This window comes from Centruroides sculpturatus, unplaced genomic scaffold (assembly GCF_000671375.1).
Source record: "Centruroides sculpturatus isolate CEXI.00-Female unplaced genomic scaffold, Cexi_2.0 scaffold427, whole genome shotgun sequence".
NCBI classification, from domain to species: domain Eukaryota; kingdom Metazoa; phylum Arthropoda; class Arachnida; order Scorpiones; family Buthidae; genus Centruroides; species Centruroides sculpturatus.
Window position 1 is genome coordinate 220,389 of NW_019384635.1, and position 9,931 is coordinate 230,319.

Here is a 9,931-nt window from a genome sequence, read left to right on the forward strand (position 1 = left end):
TTGTTTCTTTCTGATTATATATATTTAAAATTAATATTTTTATTAAAATATTTTGGGTTAAATAATAATTATTAAAATAACACTAATATTAATATAATCAAGAATTATTAAATTTTTTAATAAATAAATAATAGTAGATTTACAATTGACTTTTATCTATTAATATAAATTGATTATATAATTGATTAAATTGGTAACTTGAAAATGGCAGTAGTAGCAGTTTTATAGTATAATAAGTTATATATTTACAAGATGATGATAGTTTTATTCTACTATCTATTTCAAATGGAACTAATAGTTTGAAGAGCTTAACATGAGACATGTTTTTGTCCTATTTCAAATTACCACTATAATTATAATAATATAAGATTGTAATTATAATAATAAAAATATGTTATTATATAATAATAACATATTTTTATTATTAATGATTATATATTCTGTATTCGTTTCCTTAACTATTTTTCACTCCTTTTGAATATACGGTCTTATTAACTATTATTGCCAATTGTGTAGTTTTGGCTTTAGAAGAACATTTACCAAAAAAGGATAAGACAACATTATCAGAAAAATTAGTAAGTTAAATGTTTGAGTATTTTATAATTAATGTATTAAAATATAATACATGCAATGTATTACATAAAATATTATATAAAAATACATTTTATATAATACATTGCATTTATTATGTTTTATAAGGCAATATTTATATTGACTGTATAAAGTATTTCAAATATTCATGAATCTTTTAGATATTTTTTTTAGGTTTAAACATTTTAAATTATATTAATCATTGAAAATTAAAAAATGTATATAAAATAATTATTAAAATATTTTTTAGTAAAAGAATTTAAACACTTCAAAAACTGCAGGAGTATACATAAGAACACTTTTATACCAAATCAGTTTTATAAAGATCCATTTAAGCCCAAGGCCCCCCTCTCAGTAACAAGAGGGGAGATTTGTAGCCATTACTTACAATGACACATTACCTAGCATCTATAGAGAAACTGCAAGGGCTACTAATATCAAACTGACATACAGGAGAAGCCCAGAGTGTTCTCCTTGATTATGACAAAGAACATGTTGAGGATCTCTTCTTGCCTGGGTTATATGATATTTCCCTACATGCTTCTAGGATAAAGTGTGTATTGGCATATGTTGATCTATGGCAAAGAACTTGACCTCAAGGATCAAAGAAAATATGTATAACATTAGGAAAAAAAATGTCTAACACAGCATTAGCTACACGTGCTGGTAATGAAGATGTCCAGGTTATTTTTGATAAAAGAAGATTGTTACACCATGGAAGATTCTGCATGATTAAAATACTGTACTTGGAATGTCTAGAAATTTATAGGGTCATCAGAAATCTCACTATCATCAATTAAAATGAATATGACTCTCAGTCATTTTGGAGAACTTGATATGAGCTCACTTATGCACTTTGTGTTGTGACATATTTGTTAAAAAAACAACTAATTTGTTACTTTTTAATGATTTATTTATTTCTCTGTATGGATATATGAATATTATGTGGCACATGTCTGAGCTCATCTTTTTTAAAGATTTAATTTAAAATCCTAAATCAAAGCTGGAACAGATAACTTTTAAAATCAAAACTCATTCACACTTTTCCAGCAAATGGATTTAATGAACAAATATACAAGTTTTTTTGGTATATTTTATAAACCTGCCTCAGGTTTCAAACCATAAAATTCTGTATTTAGTAATTTTGCAGTCTGAAACCTAAAGTAGGTTTATAAAATAAACCTAAAACATTTGTATGTTTGTTTATTAAACCTATTTGCTGGAAAAGTGTGAATGGTTTTGATTTTACAGGTTTAATTTAAACTTTGTTTTGTTGTTCAATGTAATATTCTTTTCTACATTAAGCTTATGTAACCTCTTCAGGTTACATAAGCTTAATGTAGAAAAGATGTCTGTTTAAAATGAACAAAAATGTTTGTTATAATAAACATTTTGNATAGTCTGTGGAAAAACGGCCACCTTCTCCATCTTGACCTTTGTAAAAAAAAACAGGCAATGAATCCCGTGTGGTGTCATCACTAGCTAGAACGAGTCCAAAGTCCAACTGGCCAGTGAGATGGTTAGCAACAGGTTTTATAACCTTGTCTCGTTCATTTTATCACACTCAGTGACAGAAATAAAACAACAGTAGAAGAGCCGCTACAAGTCTTTGAAAAATTAACTTCTTACTATATCTTAATCCTATTGCATCCTACATAATGAAATATTCAATTATTATACAAGTTATTCAAATAATGCTACAGCATATATTCTTCAAAGTGCATCTGGTCTGGTAGTCTTTATTGAGAAATTATTTCACAGATTTATTTTAAAAATCTAATATGCTAGACTCTTGCTAATCTGGCCACTCCTTGCCAGTATAGCATGAGTGTGGATTATATAGTGAGAGCATATACAGTAGTCCTAAAGCCTCCTCAAAGACAATAAATGATCTGATATGTTGCCTTTTGGTACTGATTCTTTTTGGAGGAAGGCAGAAACTAATATAGCACTCTGATATGCAATACCCTATACAAAAATGAAACCTGAATAAACAGGATTTACATGACTATATTTTTATGGAAATGAAATGCACAAACACTGGGATATTCCAAATAATTGAGATTCTGATCAGCAAGAATGTACTGTGTTTATTTGAGCAACATAAGAGAGCTGTAAACTATATTGTATTAGAAACTGAAATATGAATATTTCTACACTACTTGAATGAACCAGTCAGCTGTCAATTAGAATAGCCATGGTTTAAGTTGAAGCTATCATTTCAAAAATATTCCAATATTATTTTAACATACCCTTATTTTCCAGGACAAAAAAAACTGGAATAAAACATTTTATTTATATTTAGTTCAACACGTTAAAAGAATTAAAGTATGAGATATTTTAAAATGAAATGAGAATGTTATAACACAAAAGTCTGTATATTTTTTAAAAGCATTTTTAAGTCTTTTACATGTAAAATGCTTTTGATATTTATTGTAAGGCATGCTGTATATCTTACTCTTTTTCTTGAATTTTCAGGTGTTGAAGGTTAGTGTTGACCAACAGTTAATCAGACTTTAGCAATTTATTATTAACAATGTCTGTAGCTATTGTTTGTTTGGCATGTATTTTCTACTTTGAATATATGGTTTAATCAATGCTGCTTTGAATGCTTCTAAAAACAATATTCTTTTATCCAAAACAAAACTTTTAATTATAATTCATTTTAGCATGCAGTGCATATGCATTACACGCAAATTAATATATCACATTTGATAAATGATAATATGTTTCAATCAATATCATAAACATATAATAATTCTTGAAGTACAGTATCACCCAAATCTGACATTTCATTTTCTACATAAAAGAAACACTATTCCAAAATGAAAAAAATAATTATAAAAAATGTTCATTAAGAAGGGGAAATAAGCACATCTAGACAAGTATGGCAAGTGACTGAACTATGAAACAAGGAAATAAATTACTGTACAAGGTGTATGTGAAGTAAAATATACATGGATCATTTCAGACCCAAACAGTTAATTAATATTTTTTATTTTGATGCACATATATAAATTAAAAAATTAAATCAACATATATACTAATCACACTACACCTTACTTTTCCAGCACTATTTTAACTCTAAACGTGTCGAAAACGTTTAGTTTGATTAAAATAGTGCTGGAAAAGTGTGTAAGGTGTAGTGTGATTGGTATATTTCTTTCCAGTTTTTCTACAAGTGCTTTCTCAAGGTATATAGATTATTGCTAAATATAATGATGATGTGTATACTACATAATTTCAAATTTAATAAACAAATTTCATATTCATTTGAAATTTGGGTAGAGCTGTTCTTTGTAATCTTTCAAAGGTTAACTGGAAAACAATGTTTACGTATCACGTTTAACTTTTTTTTAAGATTCAAAATCAATTTAAAATCATTGACTGATAATAAAAAAAATAAAAATTAAATAAAATGAATATTTCGAAATAAATAAAACAGAATACACATTGTATATATGACAAGAAATCTGTAAAGTTTTCAGACTAAAGAAATATTATTCAATAAAAAAATTATTACTGTATAATACATAGCGACTATAATAATCTCAAAAATACTGGAGTGCGAAAAAAACGACTGTTTTGTTATTACTGTACTATTAGCTTTAATAAAAAGTTATGTAAAACATTATATTACATTTTTCATCGATAAATATTTCTACATTGAAATTATTGAGACGTGTTTCTCAACTTTTTCTCATCGCGGACCGGTAAAATTATGGATAATTTTACACGGACCAGTAATTATTTGAGATTAAGAATTGTGTTAATCTATTACGTTTACATATGTTTATCTGGAGTTACTGTACGTAATAAAATATATAACAATAAATTACTATTTAAATGTCATCCGTAATCAACTGCGCCAGTGTCTATACGGTCAAATATTTTTCTGCTAACTGGTAAAATTTTTTCGCGGACCGGCAGTTGGGAAACACTGTTCTAGAGGACCGGAATCGAATCCGAATGAGCAATACTTCAAGAATTTTTATTGGCAGTTAGTTCCAAATATGTCGGATTTTGTCACTTACTACCGGCTATTCACTTTGTGGTCCTGGCCGAATCCATAAAGAATGCGGAAAAAGGCCCTTGGAGTCACAGAAGGGAAAGAGTTAAAAATGGAAAAAATAAAATCTTGAAACTCGGTTTTGTCCTCGTTTGGGTAAACTTAACTTTTCGACTGGAACAGTAGCATAATCGCCTCGGCCATCCGATCGTCGAGAATTTTAAAACTATCACGCTTTGGATGGACCGGATGGTAGGGACGATAAAGGCGCCAGCCTACCGTCTATTTTCTGCTTCGATTCTAGGAGCCACATTTTTCATAGGTAGTCGGTCTTGGATATACTGGTTTCAGTTCTTTAACAGCTGGCCACCTCGATTCTGGGCCCGATCGAATTCATAATGCAAATTTTTTGTTCTTTCCGCTCAGTAGGAACTAAGAAGGCCTTTTTTTTCAGACGCATTATGGGTTTGGCCAGGTACATAATGGGACATCTGCGTGATGAAAAACGGGGACCGACATCCAGATCAAACCATTTCCAGAAAAATTTCTGGAGGTTTTTGACCATCCGGATTCGAACCCGAGTCCTCCAAAGCTGTGGCTGTTTGAATTGCCTTAGCCATCCGGTTGGCTCATGATGAGAATGTTTAAAAGTATCGTCTTAGTATCTGGAGGACGGGAATAGTGAAAACAACTTTAGAAAAAGGTGTTCATGTTTATATTCAAACAGTAAAACTCTAACATTCAAAATTCAGTTTCAATATCATTACTGTATTTATAAATCTCTCATGAAGTAAAAAAATACAATCCGCGCCTTCTATTTTAGAGTATTCAAATAAAAAAAATTACTACAGTAATGGATTAATATAATGTATATTTAAAGATAGATAATAAATTCTTTGTATTGACTTCAAAACAACAATAATTTTAATAAAACAATCACTTATATACGATTTGCCTTTTAATATTTAAAGAACCCATGGCTTAATGTATTTTAATTTAATTATACCAAAATAAAAGTAACAGAAAATTTAAAATAATTATAACAAATTAAATTTGAAATAGTTATATATATATATTTTTTTTATATGAAAACTTTGAATTTCGAGTTCCGATATTGATGGATAGCCTCGTGCTCTCGCAAATCGAGTGAATTTGCGAGATTTTCTCAACGATGTATACGGCGCCATGTTTATGGAAAAATTAAGAAAAAGTTTAGTTTGTTCACTCTCTGAAGACGAATTTATAATTGTAATGTGAATAACGCATCTGTCCATCAAGAGTATTCGTATATGCAGAAATAAATAAACTTAAACAACAGTCATTTTAAGAAGAGGTTAGTCAATTGTACAAATAATTTGAATCGTATGAAAAATTCAAATTTGGTTTCGGTTTTTCTGTTGATATTTTAAACAAATTCTATTAACAAAAATTAACTTCCGAAATATAAATTATAAGTTTGTAATTGGATGTTTAAATATGTATAAAAGCACGAGTGAAATTGATTGTTTATTAAGTATAAACAATCAATTTCACTTCTATCTCTTCCATGTGGTTGACATTCGTTCTGCCAAATTTAGATTTGTTCGTTCGTCTAAACATCGGTTTCAAGTCATATTTTGATTATTTTCAAGCGGATATATTAAAATATATTGCAAGTACTTGTTGACAAATGTTAAAAATAATTTTTTAAATATGTTGAAATATAAATAATGTAAATAATCCACAAAATTTTTTTTTTTATCTCGTCTTGCTATATGATGAATTTGCTTAATTCATTACAGTTTAGAAATAATTTTATAAATTAATACTTTAATATGATTATTCTGATATTTTCAGCCTTGAGATGTAGTTTTACTATTAAAATGTAATTGACTATATAAGCATAAAATATATGAATTATTAATGTTCATTAAACTCATGAAAATGTTAAGAATTGCATATATATATATATTTTTTTTTTTGTTTCTGGTTTAGAATTTCTTTTCCATTCTTTAAATACTAATTTTTTTTTTCTTTCAATAGATTATATTTCTGGCTTCCATTCACCATATATCTTTTCATTTTCCACTCCTGGTACATATTCATTACATTTTTGCTATTCTTGTTAATATCTGCTTTAGTTTCTGTTAATTTTTTTGTATTTAATATCTTTAATTTTCTCTCTTATTTTTATTTAATATGATAATGTAAAAAGTAACAATTATTTTATCAGTTATGCCTAAAGTTTAACACAGTGAATCTTTGTACAATTTTATTAATTGATGCAGAATCATATAATGTTACACAAAAATAACATTACATGATATAAAATATATCATAATGTTATGTATAATACGTAAATTAGTTAATTGGTGTAAAACGTTCAGATCCCTACTTCGAGTATGACTGGAGACATGTAAAAGTATTTTTCACCAGCAGATAATACACAGATAAGCTATATAAATACATATAAAATTGTTACTAAAGCTAGAAAAAATTTGAATTCACTTATATAAATACATCTCTCATATACAGTAGAATCTTGTTTTAACAGATTGCTTGGGCAGCTGAAAATCATTTGTTGTTCCGAGAATCTGTTTTATCGTGAACAATGGATTTCCCACATACCAAGGAAAATATCTGTTATTTGAAAAAATTTTAATGTTTACATATAAGAAATGCCTGTACTTAAAATTATTTAATCTCTTTGAGATCTCTGTTCTTTAGTTTTTAGAAACATATATGTTACAAGATGGCATAGCTCATTAGCACTTCACTTGACTTCACAATTTGTCAAAAAATTTGTCCATCTTGGCTTGTTTTGATGCAATTTTTCTACTTATTAAATGCAAGAACAGCTTGATATGAATGTCATGTACAGTCTGATCTTTTATGCTGAAGCTTGTAAGGAAGGTCTTCGATGGCCTTCAGTGGCGTAGCGTGGTGGGGCGGCCTGCCCTGGACGGCACTTTTTAGGGGTCAGCAAAATTTCACAATAAATAATAATATCTTGTAAAAATTTGAACCATTTCGTTCCATATTTTCATTGCACCTACGATTCGGACTGATTGAAATGAACACGGGAAATAGTGTTACCATCCGGACAGTCCGGGAATTGACTCACTGTCTGGGTGAACTATTAATTTTACCTGCCGATACTGTGTGCAACCTGTCGACCTTTCTTCTTCTTCTACAATTCACTCATACTCATATACCCTTCCAATATCCAATAGAACTAAGTCATCTGGGTTACTCCAAGTCTCCCTAGTCACTAACTGTAACTGATTTAGAACCAGCATGCACTGCACATTATTCTTCGCATTCCAAAATGACATATGCATGTGTCAGGAACTTCTGTTTGAACAAACCTCACCTGCTGTCTAGATCAGCGATTTTAAAAAGGTGGCAACACTAACACGGAATTTTTCATTACTTATTCTGTGACGAAACTGAATTTTAGTCTTTTAAATTGAGTTACCTAAATAAGGGGACGGCGAAATTTTCCTTTGCCCTGGGTGACTGACACCCATGCTATGCCACTGATGGCCTTGTTAAATTTTGGCACTACACTTGGACTAGTGTCAGAATGTTCACTAGGAGGTTCCTCCTCAATTGTATCAGTCTGCTGACTGTACAATTCTTCAATTGTACTGTACGTATCACAAATGTAACAAGTACATCATTGAATTCTACAAATTCCTGGAAACACCCTAATATTAACTAAACATAGTTAATATTTGGGTGGTTTGGGTGTAATAAAAATGCAAAGTGTACAATGAATGGGGCAAAAACAATTTGTTATTCTAAGCTAGAGTTCTGCTAAAAGCAGTGGTGTAGCATAGTGGGGGCGGCCCGCCCCGGGCAGTACTTTTTAGGGGGTGGCAAAATTTCACATTAAATAATAATAATATCTTGTAAAAATTTGAACCATTTTATTTCATATTTTCGTTGCACCTATGATTTGGACTGATTGAAAAGAGCACAGAATAGTGTTACCATCTGGACAGTCCGGGAATCGACTTACTGTCCAGGTGTGCTATTAATATTACCTGGTATATATTGTGCGTAACCTGTCGACCTTTTTTATTTTCTTGTATGATTCATTCATATTCTTATACACCTCCAATATCCAATACAGCTATTTTAAACAGGTGGCAACACTGGCACGGAATTTTTCATTACTTATTCTGTGACGAAACTGAATTTTAGTCTTTTAAATTGAGATACCTAAATGATGGGACGGCGAGATTTTCCTTTGCCCCGGGCAGCTGACACCCATGCTATGCCACTGGCTAAAAAAAAGTAAAATTACATTGATTTGGCAGGACCTGGAAAAAAATCCATTGTTCTGAGAAATCTGTTGTTCTGCAATTAGTTAAAACAAGATTCTACTGTATTTGAATAGCAAAAAACTTTCAAACTTTGTGCCCATTGAGACTTTTGATCAGTCAATCAAGAACTAAAACATACTTAAATTTATCAGTTTCAAGGATTTTGTGGGGTTCTTTGTGAGAAATCATATGCATTATGAACATTGAAGGAACAGCAGCACCAAATTTCTCCTTAGTGACTGAATTTTGAAATAAAATTATTTCATACAAAAATCATTACTATATACTCAGGACAGCATAATTTACAAAAAGCAGCAAAATTTATCAAATTTGGTTGAGATTTGCCTATAGCTTCCTATAGAGAGCTCTGAACATCTACTGTAGGGATTCCCAACAGAGTTCATATAGACTTATCGGATCAATAGAATTTTGAAAGGGGTTGATGGAAAAATCAAATAATTATTGTACTTTTTTGAGAATTTCAGATAATTTTCAATTAAGAATACAGTAGAGCATCGATTATCCAAATACCGATCAACCGAAACATCAGTTAACTGAAAGTGTTCCAATCGTCAAATTCAAATTTCCACTAGGCTGTGGCATTGCAGCACTCTTCCCCTCCCTGCCAAACTGAACTGTAGGTCTAGTTTAATGTATTACATTATGTAAGGTATGTATTTGTAAGATGTGTGATACAAATTATGTACAGTTTTGTGTTTTATATATTTTTTTGTAAATGATCAGTTATCCAAACAACCCCAGTCCCAAATTGTTTCGGATAATCGATGCTCTACTATATTAATCATCTGGGAAATTCACTAATTGATCTAATAATAATTCACTTGTTATGTTATGCAAAATCTTTGGAAATAACAAAAATTTTAGGGGGGTCAATTGAAAAGAATATTATCTATGTGGGCTCAATGCATGAAAAAGGTTAAGAACCCTTGATCTACACTTTAATTATGACTAATGTTTATAACATTATGTATATAAAAGTTAATATAATTTTATATATATA

The 9,931-nt window shown here is 29.8% G+C and overlaps 1 long non-coding RNA gene across 1 annotated transcript in view; it reads left to right on the forward strand.

The window, feature by feature from the left end:
* The first annotated feature begins 425 nt into the window (after nt 1–425).
* LOC111625857 overlaps nt 426–9,931 on the forward strand; it is a 29,036-nt gene continuing 19,530 nt past the window's right edge. Inside the window, exon 1 of the long non-coding RNA XR_002756792.1 lies at nt 426–575. This is a non-coding gene — a long non-coding RNA (uncharacterized LOC111625857). The remainder of the gene's footprint in view (nt 576–9,931) is intronic.